Below are 21,257 nucleotides of genomic sequence, written 5' to 3'. Positions count from 1 at the left end.
TTTTACATATCTCTTAATGCCATCCCTTTACTTTCTTAAATTCATCCTCTGAAATTTGGAACATGTGTTTGCACTTATGGTGGCTGGAGATTTCCTTACATTCTATTCCAAAATAACAATATTGCAGATGCTTTCTTTAAAAAAAAAAACATTAAACAAGACTTCAAAGGACTGTATCTGAGAATTTCTTGTTCCATTCTTCTTTTCTCTGACCATTTTTAATGCTGGTCATTTCATTTAGGAGACTGGGGGTTGGTTATTGATTTCTCACTTAACTGGCTGCAGTAAAGGCCAGCTCACAAAAATGGCCACTGTGATGAGTGTGCAAATTACAAAACACTGAAAGCAAATTTATAGAGTTGCTGCATGGTGCATTGATAAAGAGTTTGGCATGTTCAATATCTTCCCTCCTTCCTTCCTTCCTTCCTTCCTTCCTTCCTTCCTTCCTTCCTTCCTTCCTTCCTTCCCTCCCTCCCTCCCTCCCTCTCTTTCTTTCTTTCTTTCTTTCTTTCTTTCTGACTTTGGAAGGCCAGATACTGAAATTGAATCTCAAATACTTGTCCACCAAATGAGAAGAGAAGACTCATTGGAAAACACTCTGATGTTGGAATAGACCAGGGGTCTGCAACCTTAAACACTCAAAGAGCCATCTGGACCTGTTTCCCTCAGAAAAGAAAACACCAGGAACCACAAAACCTGGGTGGGTGTAGCCAACTGAGTGTCACTCACTTCTACCAGTCACATAACCCCCCCTAGCCACGCCTACCCAGCCCTGTAATTAGGGCAGAGAACCAGTTATTAAAAATCACTAGGAACCACAAAACTCTCTCTCTCTCCCTCCCTCCCTCTCTCTCTCTCTCTCTCTCCCTCCCTCCCTCCCTCCCCACTCTCTCCCTCCCTCCCCACTCTCTCTGTATCTCTCTGTCTCTGCCTCGGCTGCTTCTACATCCCCTGCTGTCCCCCTTACCTTCTCAGGCCAGGTGAGAAGTAACTGGGAGGAGAGGGTGAGGGGCAGAGTCAGTGAGTGGTGAGATCACCCGACAGGGAGCCATAGCAGAGGGCCCAAAGAGGCACATGCGGCTCCAGAGCCACAGGTTGCTGACACCTGGGATAGACTGAGCAGAAAAGGAGAAGGGGATGGCAGAGGATGAAATGTTTAGATGGTATCATCGATACAATGAACACAACAAACCCAAAGAGAAGTGGAGGATGGGGGCTGGGGCTAGGCGTGGTATAGTCCGTAGGGTCAAAAAGAGTTGGAGAGACTTAATGATTGAAAGTGTTACACTAGTATTCATACCCATTCCCACACAACCATGCGCACACTTATATAAGAGAAACCTCAAAATTTTATTAATAAAATTTGTCAAAAAGCATTAATACATATTAGTGGAAGGTGGTGGAAGTTAGTGGAAGGTGCTTGCAACTTCATTGAATAAAAGGAGAAACTGTGAATATAAGCACTTCTCTTCCCCCCCCCCCCACGGATTCTTATTGTAAAAAAATATAAAATAAAAACTATTAGACTGGCACAGTTTCTTACTAACTGGGCAATAAAAAAAATAATTATTTTTCTTTAACTGAATTCATTCCAAGTAGTCACAGGGGTAGAAACAATTTATTTCAGAAAGTAAAATAATAGTAATTTTTAAAAAGCTATTTTTTCCCCATCTTAAAATATCTCTTTTCAAGGCAACCTCTAAGAGGCCTAATATTTGAGTCTGCTTTGTTGAATTGCAAATGAGTAGGGTTTTTTTTTAAATTTTGTATTCCAGATATGCTTTCAAGTGATTTATCTTCTAAAGTTTTATGTTCTCATGTTAATCAAGTTAAATTGGGATCTTGTAAATTTGAATTTTGCTTGGTAAAGTGATGTGCTTTCATTTTACTAATAATTATGAAAAGAGGTTGAAAAGGCAATTTTCTAGACTTTCTTCTGAAATTTTCATTAAAACAGAACAGGAATAACCCTTGCCTTAGGCTAAAAACATAGTGTGATAGCTAAATTACCGTATTGATTGGCTTTGGTTGAAATCCGAAAGTAATTCTTGGATAACTACAGTTTGAATTGATTAGGAATCTTTTGTTTCATTTTTATTTTATTTATTTATTTTTAAAATCCTGTGGATTACGATCAAACATAAATCTGGTTGTTGGTGTAACATAGCAACTTGAGAATTACATTTTATGTATTCATACTGCAAAGTAATAATTATAGGATTACATTTTTAAATTATGGTATATTCCAGGATAAATGAACTTGTGACAGAGAGCACCTAAATCTATTCTCAGTCAAATATAATTGCTTCATATTTACTGATATTATGTCAAGATTTCTTGAAGGGGAAAATCAATGCAGATTTGAAAATGGGGAAATATACATGTCTGGATTAATAAGCAAGAACTTTTACATTTTCTTAGATTCTTACCTTATTTCTGAGGCCATTTCTGGACATACCTTCTATGTGAATTTAGGAAGAAGACTTTAAGGAATTTAGGAAGAAGACTTTAAGGACATAAGACTTTATGTTCATGAATGGACATGGAACATGCTCTCCAAGAAAGCTCACCTATTTTCTACACTGTCATCTTTTCTGTTCTAGATAAAGTTACTTGCTTTCTCAGTATTTTAAATTGTATTAGCTCAGTGGGGGGGCTCATAAATGCTTAAGAACTGGCCCTGCTGGCTCCATAGTTACAGAACAGATGATCGGCACAATAAGTTTAGAGGTTCAGCTCTGCTCACAACTAGCTTAACACAATTTCACAAATAGTTCTGGTCAGTGGTGGGATTCAACTAATTTAACAACTGGTTCTCTGCCCTAATGACTGGCTGGGTGGGCGTGGCCATGGTGGATGTGGCCAGGGAGGGTGACAGGCAGCACTCGGCCTCCTGTACCCCCCCGCCCCGGAGCAAAAACAGGCCGTAGGGAGGGGTGGAAATGCTGCCCCCAGCGCCCCGTTTCGGGCCTAGTAGGCCTCCCTGAAGCCTCCTGAGAAATGAAAATGGGCCTAGGAAGCCTCCCTGAAGCCTCCTGGGAGTGGAAACGGAGCCAAAATGGGACGCATGGGAACTCCTAGAAGGGGTGGGGCCAGCCAGCAATTTAACTACTGGTTCGCCCGAACCGGCTGAATCTCACCACTGGTTCCGGTGACCTGGTAGAAGCCATTCCAGCACACTACTTTTTCAGTGCTATTGTAACTTTGAGCAGTCATTAAATGAATGGTTGTTAAGTCAAGGACACCAGTCCAGATAATCCTTAATTTACAACCATTTGAAGTTATTGTTGGAAGAAATATCCATCTGGGTTCAGTTCCAAGTGGGGACAAAGACACTGGAAACATGGAGGCTGCTTGGAAAGATGGTTTAATGGTGGTCAGGATCACATGGCTTGAGTGCCTGAACAGAAAAAAGGCTGAGATCTTGTGTGCTCCCTGGTTTTATGCTTTTTCTGAGCTTTGAACTTTCTGGGGCACAGGAAGAGTACCCTGATTGGCTGTCAGACTCCCAGGGGGTGGGGGTCTTAGCTAGCCTTGCTGGCTGATGTAATCTTCCCAGGTGCCATGTGGTGAGTTTCAGTTGCTAGATGGGTTCTATTATGATGCAGATGATGGTTGACAAAGGTGGGGGGAAATGAGTGAGCTTAGCTGAGGCTTTAATGGCCCATTGACAAAGGTGGGGGGGGGAGTCAGGAAGCTGCTTTGTCTTTAAAACATGTTTCTCCATTTCTCATCCAGGGAAATATATTCTGCCTTTTAAATATTTTCTAAAATATTTCATTCTTCTAGGAGGGGGGTGGGTGCTAAATTCCTACATTATCGCATTTTTTTTAAAAAAAGTGACTTATGACCAGTTTTCAAACTTACCACCATTGTAGCATCCCCATGGTCATGTGATCAAAATTCAGTCACTTAGCAACTGGCATGTATCTGTGACAGTTCCACCATCCAGAGGTCATATGATCACCATTTATAACCTTCTCAGCTGGATTTTGACAAGCAAAGTCAGTGGGGGAAAACTAGATTTACTTAATGACTGCATCCTTCACTTAACAACTGCAATGATTCACTTAACAACTGTGGCAAGAAAGGTGGTAAAATGAGACAACGAGCCTTCTTGGAACTACTGAAATGACTCTTTTGCAGACTGGATATAGATGATATCATATCCTTCCCCATCTGTTGAGGAGAGTGCTGTTCAATTTTGACACAGACGGCCTCTTTAACCCCTCTTTCAAACCAGCGATCATCTAATTATTAAATGCAGGAGGAAAAGAGCCCCCCCGCCCACCTTCGCCATCTGCAAGACAAATTCTATAATCATATCTGAGGCCACTAATAAAGTGCAGAGACAAGTAGGGCATTAAACATAGCTTTGAACATGTTCTGTCTACTTGGAACACTTGTCGAGATAGATGGGAAGAACGCTCTGTGTGCCGCACATCAAAATTCACATCAAATGAAATTTGCCTTTCTGCCAAGACTGCGCTCAACGGCATGTCTGTTCAGCCAGTTACCAGAGAAGAATATTTGGGATACATACTTCTGTGGGTTGTGGGAACCAACCCAAAACGACCTCCTTTGATATAGCAAGTGCACATGTGAAGCCAATTTACCGAAGGCTCACGCTTTGATTTCAGTTGTTAGTTGTTGCTCATATGTCTAGAATCTTGAAAGAATAAAAACCCATTGGAATAGCAACGGGAAGTAATAAAAAACATGCTGTCAATGGCACCACGGTACAGTCGAAGTATTAGAAGCAGTTCCCCAACCCCACAAAAAAAAAAAGAAAATGCAGTCAAGAGGGGAAAAAAAAAACTGGCTTTCCCAACACCACCCCCAAAAAATAAATAAATAAATCCTTTGTAGTTCCTCTGCTTTCCTTACCTCAAAAGAAAAGGTTGGCCAGGTAAACCTTCTTGAGATGTTTGTTTCTTCAGCTAGGGTGGCACTATCGTGAATGGTCTCTGGGTCTTTTGGTCTCTTGTCTGTGTCCTCATGGGTTCCAGAAGAAAGAAAAATGTATGGCAGGGGTCTCCAACCTTGGCAACTTTAAGACTTGTGGACTTCAACTCCCAGAATTCCTCAGCCAGCTTTGCTGGCTGAAGAATTCTGGGAGTTGAAGTCCACAAGTCTTAAAGTTACCAAGGTTGGAGACCTCTGATGTATGGGGCAGGTGTTCTTTAAAGATCCAATGGGAAGGAATAACGCTTTCATGCTTACTTTGTTTTGTTTTTTTTGAATTTTATTTATACATTTTTTCCCTTAAATATACATAATGCTTAATGAACAGTGCATTGTCTGAGTCATTTTAGGTTTACAGACTAATAATAATTTTGATAATAATAATAATAGTAAAAATAATAATAGTAATAATAATAATAATGGTAATAATGTTTGCTTATTTATAGTAATAATTTTTCATTCCTTTACTTATACATAATGGTGATTTTTCATCTTCTAATTTCTACCTCTTTTTATCTATCCACTGATAAAACATATCCCAGGTTGAAAAATATTCTGTTTCTTCCTTGCCTTTTATTTTTTAATGTCAATCTAGCCATCTCCTCATGCTTATTTGGGAGCCTCTCTGGCTGATTGGTCAGTTGGGAAGATAATAGGAATTTGAGGAAATACATTTCTTTCACGTCTGGAATAGAGCAAGTTAGAGAAGGCTATAAAAGAAGAATTCTGTCAGATCAGTTATGAAAGTCTGTGGAGATTCTCAGTCATCCAGGTCACGATTGTCTCAAAGCACATCTCCAGGGTCTTCCCGTGTGGGTCCAGTGTTACCTGGGTGATATCCTGATACAGTCCTCCTCTAGCCCCCAGACAAGGGAGGACCTACGGATCACAATCCAGGTGCTCCAGGCCCACAGGTTTTCCAAGAACAGTTTTTTCCCGAAGGCCATCACTCTGCTAAACAAATAATTCCCTCAACACTGTCAAACTATGTACTAAATCTGCCCTACTATTAATCTTCTCGTCGTTCCCATCACCCATCTCTTTCCACTTATGACTGTATGACTGTAACTTTGTTGCTGGCAATACTTATGATTTATATTGATATATTGACCATCATTTGTGTTGTAAATGTTGTACCTTGATGAAGGTATCTTTTCTTTTATGTACACTGAGAGCGTATGCACCAAGACAAATTCCTTGTGTGTCCAATCACACTTGGCCAATAAAAAATTATATTCTATTCTATTCTAAATATGGACAAGAGCCACTTTTCACTGATAAACTGTTTTTTCCACTTAAGAGCAGTCATAGACACTGTAGCGTGCAAGGTCTACCTCTCCCAGGAGCGACAGGCGAGCCTAAAGGACTTGGCAAGTTGTGTCAGAAGGGAACGAACCTTGCCCCTGGTCCTTCTCTCACAGCTCCTGGTCAAGACGGTGTCCTGTATTTCCATTGTGCCATGGGCACGCCTGCACATCAGATCTCTACAGTGGTTCCTCCTGTCCTACCAAAGGTCAGGCAGGAGCAACTCACCAGCCAAGATCAGGGTTCTGCCGGGAGTGATCCGTTCCTTCTGGTGGTGGATCCAGGCAATCTCAGTAGGAAGCCGATTCGACGAGCCAAGTCACCTGACTGTTACAACAGACCAGTTGTGAAATTCAATTTTTTTACTACCGGTCCTGTGGGTGGGGCTTGTTGGGTGTTGTGTGGCTTGTTGCGTGTGGCTTGTTGGGCATGGCAGGGGAAGGATACTGCAAAATCTCCATTCCCACCCCACTCTGGGGCCAGCCAGAGGTGGCATTTGCTGGTTCTCTGAATTACTTGAAATTTTTTTTTTTTTTTTTGTTTACATTTATACCCCGCCCTTCTCCGAAGACTCAGGGCGGCTTACAATGTATAGGGCAATAGTCTCATTCTATTTGTATATATTTACAAAGTCAACTTATTGCCCCCCCAACAATCTGGGTCCTCATTTTACCTACCTTATAAAGGATGGAAGGCTGAGTCAACCTTGGGCCGGGCTCGAACCTGCAGTAATTGCAGGCTTTGTGTTCTTAATAACAGGCCTTACCAGGCAGAGCTAAACCGGCCCCTTTCTTTCTGCTACCGGTTCTCCAGAACCTGTCAGAACCTGCTGGATTTCACCCCTGCTACAGACGCCAGCCTCTTTGGTTGGGGGGCCCATCTCCAATCCAGGATGGTTCAAGGGCAGTGGGCGCAAGCAGACCTGGGCCACAATATAAAGTGGCTGGAACTCAGGCCAGTTCACCTGGCCCTCAGGCAGTTCCAGGACATGGTGTTGGACAGACACGTCTTAATCCTGACAGACAATGTGGCCATCAAGGCCCATATAAACCACCGACACCCATTCTAGGTTCCTCATGCAAGAGGCTGAACAACTGGGCCTCTAGGTGGAGAGACACCTTCTGTCCCGCAGGGCGGAGGTTTTTCAAAAGGCAACTGGAGTATGTTTTTTCCTTGAGTAAGGAGATCTGTTGCTTTTCATTGAAGCTTCTTGGATGAAAAGTGAAATGTCTTTTTCCTCAAGGAAAAAGAAAAAAAAAAGCACCCTTTGAGATCAATCCTGAATCATATCTAGCTTATCAACCTTCCTGCGACATGATAGCAGTCTTCCAATATTTGAGGGGTTACCACAGAGAAGGGGGGAGGGGTCAACCTATTAGCCAAAGCACCTAAGGGCAAGACAAGAAGTAAAAGATGGAAGCTTGTCAAAGAGAGACCCAACCTAGAATTAAGGAAAAATTTCCTGTCAGTGAGAACAATTAATCAGTGGAATACTTATCTCCGGAAGTTGTGGATGCTCCATCACTGAAGGTTTTAAAGAAGAGATTGGACAGACATTTCCAATGAGCTGTGGTGGTGCAGTGATTAGAGTGCAGTACTGCAGGCTACTTCTGCTGCCTGCCACTTGCCTGCAATTTGGCAGTTTGAATCTCACCAGGCTCAAGGTTGACTCAGCCTTCCATCCTTCCGAGGTGGGTAAAATGAAGACCCAGGTTGTTGGGGGAAATAGGCTGACTCTGTAAACCGCTCAGAGAGGGCCGTAAAGCACTGTGAAGCGGTATATAAGTCTATGTGCTTTTGCTATTGCTATTGCTATTTGTCTGGAATATTATAGTGCCTCCTGCTTAAGCAGGGGGTGGGACTAGAACAGGGGTCTCCAACATTGGCAACTTTAAGACTTGTGGACTTCTGGGAGTTGAAATCCACAAGTCTTACAGTTGCCAAGGTTGGAGATCCCTGGACTAGAAGACCTCCAAGATCCCTTCCAACTCCATTATTCTGTTATTCTCAAAGTGGCCAGCCAAAATGCATCATAAAAGCTAGCATACAATGCAGGTGGCCCATAATCTTTGGCCACCATTGTCCTTAGCAAAAAATGACTTCACTTTCATACATACAGCCCCATGTAGCTGAAAAGGAAAGAGATTCTGGAAAATATTCTCCATTTATCACTATGATCCATTTCCAGAAAGTACCATGCTCACAGATATGTTTAGTCCCATGGGGTGGAGAAGGCTGTTTTCGTACTCCCCAGACTCCTAGAGAGGCCCTGGAGGCTGGGAACAGCAAAAACGGGCCTTCTGGTCCCACCGGAAGTTGACAAATGGGCCGTTTTCTGCCTTGGGAGACGTGCGGGGTGTGTGGGGAAGGCCGTTTTTAGCCCCTCCCCAACTCCTAGAAAGGCTCTGGAGCCAGGTGAGAGAGAAAAATGGGCCTACTGGGCCATCACATGCCAGTAGTGGGGGGACCGGGGTGGTCGCGGGAGTGGGGCGCATAGAATTATGGGCGTGGCCATGTTTTCGCGCTAACCCCCTCTTCCTGGCACACGATGGCAAAAAGGTTAGCAATCACTGGTATAGTCAGTTTTCAAGTGATCTCATGATTCATACCACTCAATCATGCTGTCAAAACCCAGCAGTGGTAATAGAAAAATGATGGATTAATTAAACTTGCCGCTAAGCCAAATTTACAGTTTACGGTACATCTCTTGATTCCCAGTGTAATGTGTAATGGCTTTGAAGATGAATGGAACATTTTCTTAGGGGTAAGAAAACTGGTTTAAAAAGCAAATATCCTTTGACATCAGGCCAACATTGCCCTTGAATAACATTTTCCACTATGTTTAGCCCAGACATGGAGAAAGCTTGTTGAATAGTATTAGAAACTAGCTATACTTGGCCTGTCGGACTAAAAGTGCTTGATGAAATCATAGAAACTCACAGAATGTATAACTTAAAAAGAGTAGACGTAATTTTGTGTAAGCATAGCTCCTAATATCAGTCCCTTGATACATATGTAGCTAAGGTTTTCATCCTTCTGGGTCCATGCATTTCCCATAAAATCTTGGTATTTAGGAAAATAAACCTCCTTATGAATTAGCATCTTCAAAGGAACGTTAAAGGGCATCGATAAAATGATATATTTCATATATTAAGAGTCACTCCTTTGTGAATTTACTGAATGTACAATCGTGCTATTACCCAGAAATATGACATCTCTCATTCTCCAGATGTTGCTAAATTATTGATCATCAATTGTGTTGTAAATGTTGTACCTTGATGAACGTATCTTTTCTTTTATGTACACTGAGAGCATATGCACCAAGACAAATTCCTTGTGTGTCCAATCACACTTGGCCAATAAAATTCTATTCTATTCTATTAAGACACATACTCCCAGGAGCTTAAGACATGACTTATAGTGAGTTATACTAGGAAAGGCCCTTCTGCAACATCTAAAATGCTACGTTTCTCCATCTCTACTATAAACTCATCTTCTAATGTTTGAGTTATCACTGGATACCTAAATCCTGAATACCATCACATATTCACCTGAAGGTGGTTAATGTGTCTTTCTCCGGGCTTGATATCTTTGGCTGATCTCAAAAGACTGCATAGGGCTGGACTTGTTTACTTCTTGGGTGAGAAATCCATTGAAATAGGTTTCGTAAGATAGACTGAGAAGGCAATGGCGAATAATTTATTTTCATTTGTCCCCTGCATGAATGCGTTCAAGAGATTACCGGGAGCTGAGCGGAATTGGAAGAAGATTTTGCTTTGTTGTTGTTGTTGTATTGTTTTCATAGTACTATCGTACAACAATGTTCCTGAATACAGAGAGCAGAAGGGAGGTAACCTAGTTCGGACCATTAGATAAACTTCCTTTTTTTCTTTTTTTCTTTTTTTAATAGCACAAGAATAGCAAAGAAAGAAAGGCAGGACCGCAAGGCATGTAGTACTGAGTAATATTAAAACTGAATGTGATACTAAGACCTAAAGCCAGATGCTTTGCTGCTGTACTTTGGTGGCAAAAATATGTCAACGCATTTCAGTGACTGCTGATTAAAACACACACATATACAAAGGCCCTTGGAGGGAAACACAATGCAACCCCCAGACCAGGGGTATCAAACTCAATTTCATTGAGGGCCACATCAGGGTTTATTTTATTTATTTATTTTGTCAATCATATATAAGATAACAGGTAAAAGTATAAACATAATTTGGATACATGAAAAGAGTAAGTAAAAAGAAATATTAGGACAGGGATGGTAGGCACGCAGGTGCACTTATGCACACCCCTTACAGACCTCTTAGGAATGGGGTGAGGTCAACAGTAGACAGTTTAAGGTTAAAGTTTTGGGGGTTTGGGGAAGAAACTACAGAGTCAGGTAGTGCATTCCAGGCATTGACCACTCTGTTACTGAAGTCATATTTTCTGCAATTGAGTTTGGAGGAGTTTACCTTGAATTTGTATCTATTATTTGCTCATGTATTGTTGTGGTTGAAGCTGAAGTAGTCATTGAGAGGTAGGACATTGTGGTAGATAATTTTATCTACTATGCTTAGGTCAGACTGAAGTCGGCATAGTTGTGTTTGACCTTGGGGATCCAGGTGGGCATGACTGGGATAGGCGTGGCCAGAGTGGCCATAACCAGCTTGACGTCACTCGTGTCGGGGGCACCTGTGGTGGCCAATTGCTAATGCAGGACTTTCCTCAGATCCTTCCTCACTCTCATTATAATCTCCTTCCTTCCTTCCTTCCTTCCTTCCTTCCTTCCTTCCTTCCTTCCTTCCTTCCTTCCTTCCTTCCTCCCTCCCTCCCTCCCTCCCTTTTATTCTTCTTCCTTCCCCTCTTTCCTTCTTTTTCCTTCCTTGCTCTCTTCCCATCTTCCCTTCTTTTTCTTTGTCTTCCCTCTTTTAATTTCTTCTTTCCTTTCCCTTCTTGGATGCTCAAATGTAAAAGGGAAAACATTTCTCCTTTTATTTTGTTTTGCTTTTAGTTTGTTTTGCTAGCCCTCTGCCAGTGAAAACGGGACTTGGGGAGTGGGCGTGCATTGCCCTCCTGAGTCCCATTTTCGCTGGCAGGGGCACAGTGGGCTGGTCCTTCGCTGTTTCAAGACCAGCCCCAGGGACCAGATCTAAGCACCCTGTGGACCGGCTCGAGCCCACGGGCCTTGAGTTTGACACCCCTGCCTTAGACCATGGATTGCCTAAGAAGCAGCAAAAATATCAGACAAGGATTTTGCATTTTGTGGTCAGGGCTGCAAATATGCAGGCCAAAAGAAAGATGGTGCCCTCTATATTGTGGTTAATGCCTGGAATGCACTACCAGACTCTGTGGTCTCATCTCAAAATCCCCAAAACTTTAACTTAAGACTGTCTACTGTTGACCTCACCCCATTCCTAAGAGGTCGGTAAGGGGCGTGCATAAGAGCACCAGCATACCTACCATCCCTGTCCTAATGTTCCCTTTAATTGTATTCATTTTATGTATTCAATTCATGTTTATACTTATATATATTATTTAATACGTATTCGACAAAATAAATAAATAAATGAATGAATAAATGAATAAATATGTTCTATCAGAAAGGAGATTGAAGTGCAAAAAGGGAAAATTCCTTCTCAGGTCCAACTAATTCCATCCATAGATTCTGTCTTTGAGACAGGATTGTCCACTTGGGAGGTTTCAGGGCATCTGATCCACTAGAGTGGAGTCTAAGACAGATCTTTCTGAAGCAGGAGATGGTATCTGACAGGACTTGGAACGTGAGGGGGAGAGGTCAGCCTTTTTGCTGTTTGGCTTGTGTTGTCATGTGCCAAGACGATTCATTCTTTCAGGAATTTGTGGTGGAGACAGCAGGGATATAATCTGACATTACACCAAGTAGAGGTGGCTGAATTCTCCTCAGTTACTTTTTGAATTAGCTTCTGATTTATGACCTTTCTTGGCAAACATTTGAGAAACAAAATATATGTCTCCACAGGTTCTCTCCTGGCTTGCGGGGTTGGCAACATATATGCGTGATGACAATGTTGTGTTTTATTTGATTATATTTCCTCCCGGGAACCATAGTTCTTCCCACCTGTCGTGGCTGAAAGCCAGCTGGAAATGCAACACACATATCTCTCCACCAGACACACACAAATAATAATCACATCAGAAACAGGGAGCGGGGGGTCCTTTAAATCTAAATCTCAAGAGCTTGTTCCATGTAAAAAGAGATCCACAATCTATAAGGCCTGGGCCACCTGCGATAAAGATAAACCTCCCAGAGTGAGAGCCAATTGTAATTCTGAGTGTGAAACCAAGGGACATCTTCAAAAATGTGATGATAACTCAGTGTAAAATAAAATCAGTGCGTTCTATCTAGATCAGGGGTGTCAAACTCAAGGCCCTGAGGCCAGATCCGGCCTGTGGGGTGCTTAGATCTGGCCCGTGGGGCTGCCTTGGAAACAATGAAGAACCAGCCTGCGGTACCTCTGCCAGTGAAAACAGAGCTCGTGCAGGCCGTGTGTGGGCCCCCAAGCTCCATTTTTGCTGGCAGACAGTTGCAGGAGGCCATCACAGCCGAAAATGGAGCTCGGGAGCCCGTTTTCACTGGCAGAATGCTCGGGCCCTCACAGGCACCCCCCCAACATGAGTGATGTCATGCTGGCCACACCCAGCCTAGCCCCACGAGGTCAAACACAACCCTGATGTAACCCTCAATGAAATTGAGTTTGACAGCCCTGGTCTAGATCTACCACTTTCTGAAGTGTGTCACAGAAAAAGGCCTATATAAAAAGGGTGGATCCTACAGAGATGGTCACGGTCTTGAACTGTTTTGATCTCCCCCTACCCTCCCCGCAGATGTTCCTGACTCCCAGCATATCACTTGAGAGTCAAGTGCATACCTCCATCCAGAACAATTTGCACATTCCTGATGTAAAAAGTACAAGAAACCACACAGAGCATTGGTTCAATTAAAAGACAGTACTTGTAATGGAACAGGCGAAAGACCTTGGGAGACTCAGCCAAGAGACGTTGCCAAGGGAACGGTCAGATAAGAGACAGCATAGCCTGCAGCTGGATAGCGGGTGGGGCGAGAGGCCCAGAAGAGACCCTCCCTAGTTACATGGGCGGTAAAAAAAAATGCAGGGGGAGGGGAGAACTGTACTTTTAGGCAAGCAAGAGCCTATCAATGTAGCTTACAATAAAGTAGAATTAGCTCATATGGTTGTGATTCCTATCTAGTTCATCCCGCGAGGGCAATAGAACTCCATGAAATAAGGGTGCCTGAATTTTTATGACCACACTCTATAGAATAGGCATGCCCTAAAAAAAAAAGAAAAAGACATTTGGTTACATTTAATTTAAATCCAACATTGAATTACTTACACGTTGTTAATTTGATCATTCCCTGAATGCAACTCTTTGAGCCTCGTATGACAGAGGACTATATGCGTTCCTCTTAATCCAGCCCATGATCTTTGAATGTCCTGTGAGCTGGTTAAATCATCCAAACGGAGCAAACCCGAGAACTGAAGGGATCTGAAGTAAGAATATTTCAATCCAAGCCTTCAAGACATGTTTACTCTTCCAACTTTGCTTGAGTGGCAGAGCTCTGGCACTGATGAGTGAAGATATAAAGTTCATCTTAGCGGTAGACTGTGTTGAATCAACATCTGCCTCTTGCCCAGAGCCAAATTTTAATTCTTGGGAACCTGTTTTTTTGGGATCCGTTGCCCGAAGTCTGTTTCTTGCTGTTGAATTATTCCAGTGGAAGGCAGTGCTGCCATCTGGCTGTATCCTGCAGATAAGCCACAAGTTTTATTAGGGAAAAAAAAACCCTGATTCCTTCACCCAACTTTTTATACAACCGTGCCAGGCCACCCGCAACACGTCGGCTCAGGCTTGTGAAACAGAGGGACGCTATTCCTTACTCCACCTTTTCTGTTGAAGAGACAAGTTTTCTGCAGACTTTATGCACAGATCTGACACTCCTTCCTTCCTTGAACAATTTTGGTGAGTTCTGCTGGTTCACTTTGTCGCTTGGAAGAAAATAGGATCCAGTTAATTTACATGTGGTTCTGCTACGGTAGACTGCTGATGGTGTATGGAATGTCACAATCACAAATCAAGGCAAACTTGATCTTTCTCTCCGTCTCTCTCTCTCTCTCTCTCTCTCTCTCTCTAATCTATCTATCTATCTATCTATCTATCTATCTATCTATCTATCTATCTATCTATCTATCTATTTTACTAATTTAACAACTGCAGTGATTCAGATTAACAGAGTTGGAAGGGACCTTGTAGGTCATTTAGTCCAACCCCCCAGCCAAGCAGGAGACCCTACACTATTACTGACAGATGGTGGTCCAGTCTCTTCTTAAAAACCTCCAGTGATGAAGCTCCCACAACTTCTGAAGGCAACTTAATATTATAATATAATATAATATAATAATATAATATAATATAATATAATATAATATAATATAATATAATATAATATAATATAATATAATATAATATAATATATTATAATATAATATAATATAATATAATATAATATAATATAATATAATATAATATAATATAATATAATATAATATAACAACAGAGTCGGAAGGGACCTTGAGGCCTTCTAGTCCAACCCCTGCCCAGGCAGGAAACCCTACACCATCTCAGTCAGATGGTTATCCAACATTTTCTTAAAATTTCCAGTGTTGGAGCATTCACAACTTCTGCAGGCAAGTCGTTCCACTTATTAATTGTTCTAACTGTCAGAAAATTTCTCCTTAGTTCTAAGTTGCTTCTTTCCTTGTTCAGTTTCCACCCATTGCTTCTTGTTCTACCCTCCGGTGCTTTGGAGAACAGCCCGACTGTTCTCTTCTTTGTGGCAGCCCCTGAGATATTGGAACACTGCTATCATGTCTCCCCTAGTCCTTCTATTTATTAAACTAGACATACCCAGTTCCTGCAACCGTTCTTCATATGTTTTAGCCTCCAGTCCCCTAATCATCTTTGTTGCTCTTCTCTGCACTCTTTCCAGAGTCTCAACATCTTTTTTACATCGTGGCGACCAAAACTGGATGCAATATTCCAAGTATGGCCTTACCAAGGCATTATAAAGTGGCACTAACACTTCACATGATCTTGATTCTATCTCTCTGTTTATGCAGCCCAGAACTGTGTTGGCTTTTTTAGCAGCTGCTGCACACTGCTGGCTCATATCTAAATGGTTATCCACTAGGATTCCAAGATCCCTCTCACAGGTACTACTATTGAGCAAGGTACCACATATACGGTACCTGTGCATTTTGTATTTTTTGCCTAAATGTAGAATCTTACTTTTTTCACTGTTGAATTTCATTTTGTTAGATAGCGCCCAATGTTCAAGTCTGTCAAGATCTTTCTGTAACTTGAGCCTATCTTCTGGAGTGTTGGCTACTTCTGTTCCATTGGTTGATCGTTCTCTTTGTCAGAAAATTTCTCCTTATTTCTAGGTTGAATTCTCCTTATTAGTTTCCATCCATTGTTCCTTGTCTGGCCTTTGGGTGCTTTGGAGAATAGCTTGACTCCATCTTCTTTGTGGCAGCCCCTCAAATATAGGAACACTGCTATCATGTCTCACCTGGTTCTTATCTTCCTGGGTATGTTTTGGCTTCCAGTCCCCTAATCATCTTGGTTGCTCTTCTCTGTACTTTTGCTCTTCTCTGCACTTTTTCTAGAGTCTCAACATCTTTTTGACATTGTGGTGACCAAAACTGGATGCAAAATTCTAGGTGTAGTATTACTAAGGCTTAACAATGGTGGCAAGAAAAGGTGAAATGGAGCAAAACCCACTTAATAGAAATTTTGGCCTCAATTGTGGTTGTCAGTTGAAGATGATATCTATAACAAAAAGATATTGTAGCTTGTTCTTACACATAAGATTGGAGGGCACTTCTTCCTTATTGGATTATCTCATTGTATTTGGTCATTTTTTATATAACTGGGGCAGGTCCAGGTTTGCACCTTCCTATCTTCTTTGTAAGGGACGCGGTAGCTCAGTGGCTAAGACGCTGAGCTTGTCAATCGCAAGGTCGCCAGTTCAGCAGTTCGAATCCCTAGTGCCGCTTAACGGAGTGAGCTCCCGTTACTTGTCCCAGCTTCTGCCAACCTAGCAGTTCGAAAGCATGTAAAAAAATGCAAGTAGAAAAATAGGGACCATCTTTGATGGGAAAGTAACAGCGCTCCGTGAGCCTTTGGCATTTAGTCATGCTGGCCACATGACCACAGAGACATCTTCAGACAGTGCTGGATCTTTGGCTAACGGAGATGAGCACCGCCCCCTAGAGTCGGGAACGACTGGCACATATGTGTGAGGGGAACCTTTACCTTTATCTTCCTTCTCCTTGTTTAGGTGCACAAACATAGCAGCTGTCTGAAACTTTTACAGGAAATCCCATCTTGTCTAGGCAATCATGTGGTAACAATCACATCCCAGAATTGCAGCAGGTGCTCCAGGCAGCGCCCCCCCACCCCCAGTCCTCTTTGAAATTAGATCCAAAATGCTGCACAATCCAAAGACATTGTTCCAGCCACTTTCCACTCAGTCTTTTAAGCTCTTTGATCGGAAGACCTCCGCACCTGGGACCTTCACCGAGTTCAGCCTTCCATCTTGAACAGGGACAGGATCATGTAATGTGTAACTATTGCCAGTGTTTACGCCTCTCTGTGAAAACATGGCATTTAGAACTCAGAAAGCATCCCCTAATGTGAAAATAGACTGATAATAAATCTCACATGCTTGGCATCCGAGCTATGGAACCTTGGCTTTTCACTCCAAATTAAGCTCTAATCTCCGGAGTTCAGTAACAGAAATGGGACACTCTTAACTTGGCAGGAAACCTATATCTGCAAGGCTCCAATTGTTAACATGTGCTCCGTTTTGCAGATTTATTCAAATTAAAGAGAAAGGAGAAGGAAACCAGAGGCATTGGAAGCCCTGGACTCCAAGCTGGGACTCTGAGTGGTTCGGGACCAGATCCACAGGTTCAGCCCTGTTCAGTTTAACGCTGATGTGATGTTGTGCTCATGTGAAAGTCACACAGAACCCTGCCATGAAGTAAAGGAACTTACTGTCTCTTTAATTTAAGGTACCAAATTTGAGATGCTGGAAAAGCACATCTGTTTACTTCTGGAAAATGACTGACTTATTACTGACTTATTACTCATCAACAACCAACCCTAACCCTAACTTGGGAAAAAAATTGGGTTAGAAATGTTAAATTCACGCAGGCACAGAATCTGAGGGAAAACTTTTATAAAATGTTTTATAGATGGCATTTAGATCCTAAGAAATTATCGTGTATGTATCCAGATATGCAAGCAAAATGTTGGAGATGTAATTGTGATGACGCTACATATTTTCACATTTGGTGGACTTGTAAGGATATAAAGGCCTTTTGGATAAAAATTTGGTGGATTTTACAAAATGTTTTGAAAAAGAAGATAAAGTTCCTGCCGCAATTTTTTCTGTTGGGAATTATTACGGACTGTACAGTAATTGAGACTAAATTGATTTTAAATCTAATAACAGCAGCAAGATTACTAATAGGACAATATTGGAAGAAAAAAGAAGTACCTACAATAGAAGAATGGATATTGAAAGTTGCCAATTTGGCTAAGATGGCGAAGATATCAGCCTTTTTGAAAGACAATACGCAAGAAAGATACTTAAAGGAATGGAAAAAATGGATTGACTATATTCAAAGTAGATTCGGCCTTATTTAATAAGTTTTTTAATTGGTGTTTTATTTTGTATTTATATGTATGTTTTTATTAGGCTGTAAACCGCCCTGAGTCCCTCGGGAGATAGGACGGTATAAAAATGTGATTAAATAAATAAATAAATAAATAATAAATAAATAAATAAATATCAGACTAAGAGTTATCAGACTGTTTTTGAATGATTATGATGTATTATTTTTGATTGTTTTCGGGGGAAGTTAGGAATTGATGATTGTAGGGGTATAATTAAGTTGGGACGAAAATTTTTTAGCGTATGTTTGTTTAATGAACTATACCTTGTGTTTGCTCCGGGAAGTCGGGGGAGGAGGGGTTGTGAAGGAGGGGAGGGAGGTGGGGAAAGGGAAATTTCCGTAAAACTTTTTGAATAAAAAAAAAAACCAACCTTAAAACCGCTCTCTGTCCTTGCACAAATCAGCAGAGTGTACATGTTGTGGCCTGTTGGCCACCGGTCCCTCCAACAGCCGAATCAGGTGAGGAGGAGGCGTGGGAGTCAGGTCAGCATCAAGGCAACCTGAGAACTCCGAGGGGGAAGGGGGAATGGAGTTGTCAGAGAGAGAGAGAGAGAGAGAGAGAGAGCGCCTGGGCCATCCGTCAGCCATCAGGTGGAGAGCCAACAGTCCCCATGTCTGGAGGTGGCGGATGAGGAAGAGGAGGAACATCTGGGCCCAGTGCCTGATGTATGGATGTGCAGAAGGCAGAGGAGAGGAGAGCAGTGGAAATCCGTGGGCTGATCCTTGGGATGGAAGAGCTACTGCTGCTAGCGAAACCCCACTCTAGCTCTGGGGATAAAAGGCAGGAGGCAGAGATGAATAGATGTGGCAGACAACTATTTATCTCCCTGCCGGATGGACTTGTTAGCCTGCGTTGAGAGAGAAACTTTTTGGCGGAGCTGCTGGTGCTCCTAATAAAGGGATCATTGATTTAACTTCAGAGGGTTTGTTGTGTTTGTGGAGTTGATGTACAGAACAGTACATTTACGGTTAAATCAATCCAACATCCCATGGCTGCACCTCCCCCATGAGATCATGTGATCAAATTTTGGGCGTTTGGAAATCGTCTTGCATTTACAGTCATTTGTAACATTCGGTGGTCATATGACTATGATTTTTGGCAGTTTTTCTGGTTTTTGGCATTTACTTTTTTGTCAGTTTCTGACAAAAAAACAAACAAACACCATTGAATAAACTGGTTTCATGTAACAACTGTGGCATTTGCTTAACAACCTTTGCATAATGACCACCACAAAAAAGGTAATAAAATCAGACATGGCCACGTGGTGATCTGTTTAATGACCACCGTGATTTACAATCGTAATTCCCAGCTCAATTACAATTGAAAGCAGTTGTTAAGTGGGACATGCCTTATTTAATGACCTTTTTTTCAAACCACAATTCAATGAATCACTGCAGTTGTTAAATGAATCATGCGGTCATTAAGTGAGTCTGGTTTCCTCCACTGACTTTGCCTGTTGGAAGCCAGCTGGGAAAGTCATAAACGGTAAACACCTGAGCCCAGGACAGTGCAACTGTTATAAGTACATGCCAGTTGCCAAGTGCTCAAATTTTGATCCCATGACCATGGGCCATTGAGACCTTGGAAAAAGTGCAAAGAAGAGCAACTAAGATGATTAAAGGCCTGGAGACTAAAACCTATGAAGAATGGTTGGAGGATTTGGGATGCCGGCCACATGACCACAGAGACGTCTTCAGACAGCGCTGGCTCTTCGGCTTTGAAACGGAGATGAGCACCACCCCCTAGAGTCGGGAACGACTAGCACGTATGTGCAAGGGGAACCTTTACCTTTACCTTAAGCTGGAGAAAAGAAGGACTAGGGGGACATGATAGCAGTATTTTGGTATTTGAGAAGCTGCCACAAAGAATCAAATGATCTAAGTGCCAAAGCCCACTGCAACTACATAGCAAAAAAGGCTCTAAGAGTTGTAAACCTAATCTTGCGTAGCTTCTTTTCCAAAAACACCACACTACTAACCAGAGCATATAAAACATTTGCTAGACCAATTCTAGAATACAGCTCGCCTGTTTGGAACCCACACCTCATTTCAGACATTAATACAATTGAACGTGTCCAGAAATATTTTACAAGAAGAGTTCCATTCCTCTGAAAACAATAAAATACCTTATCCCACCAGACTTGAAATCCTAGGCTTAGAAAACTTGGAACTCCGTCGCCTTCGACAAGACCTAAGTTTAACTCATAGAATCATCTATTGTAATGTCCTTCCTGTTAAAGACTACTTCAGCTTTAATTGCAATAATACAAGAGCAACCAACAGATTTAAACTTAATGTCAACCGCTTTAATCTAGATTGCAGAAAATATGACTTCTGTAACAGAATCATCAGTGCTTGGAATACTTTACCTGACTCTGTGGTCTCTTCCCATAATCCTAAAAGCTTTACCCTAAAATTTTCAACTATTGACCTCACCCCATTCCTAAGAGGACCATAAGGGGCATGCATAAGCGCACAAACGTGCCTACCATTCCTGTCCTATTGTTTTTCTTTTCTTCTTCCTATATATATATATATATATATATGCTTATACCTCCTAATATTTACTCATATATATGTTTATATACTATATAAACTTTTTGTATGATACTTACATATATCGTTGTGACAAAATAAATAAATAAAAATAAATAAATAAATAAAGAGGAGGGAGTCAGTTTATTTTCCAAAGCACCAGAAGGCAAGACAAGAAATAATGGATCTAATCAAGGAGAGAAGCAACCTGGAATTGAGAAGAAACTTCCTAACCGTGAGGACGATTAACCAATGGAATAGCTTGCCTTCAGAAGTTGTGGGTGTTCATCACTGAAAGTTTTTAAGAAGCAACTGGACAGTCACTTGTCTGAAATGGTATAGGATCTCCTGCTTGAGCAGGAGGCTGGACTAGAAGACCTCCAAGGTCCCTTCCACCTCTATTCTGATTCTGATATTGCAACATTCATAAGTGTGAAAGCTGATCATAAGTTACATTTTTCAGTGCCATTGTAACTTTGAACAGTCATTAAATGAATGGTTGTAAGTAGAGAAGTTTAGTACAGGTATAAGTTGAAAAAAATTAGTGACCAGTAGAAGTCATTAAAGATTACTGCTGTTACTTGGTGGCCTGGAGTATTGCAGTCAATGATACGACGCGTAAGCATCATCTTTTTGAAAAGTGCAACGTGAAAAAATACC

The sequence above is a fragment of the Ahaetulla prasina genome, chromosome 3 (assembly GCF_028640845.1).
Source record: "Ahaetulla prasina isolate Xishuangbanna chromosome 3, ASM2864084v1, whole genome shotgun sequence".
NCBI lineage: Eukaryota > Metazoa > Chordata > Lepidosauria > Squamata > Colubridae > Ahaetulla > Ahaetulla prasina.
Note: the sequence above shows the minus strand (reverse complement) of the source record.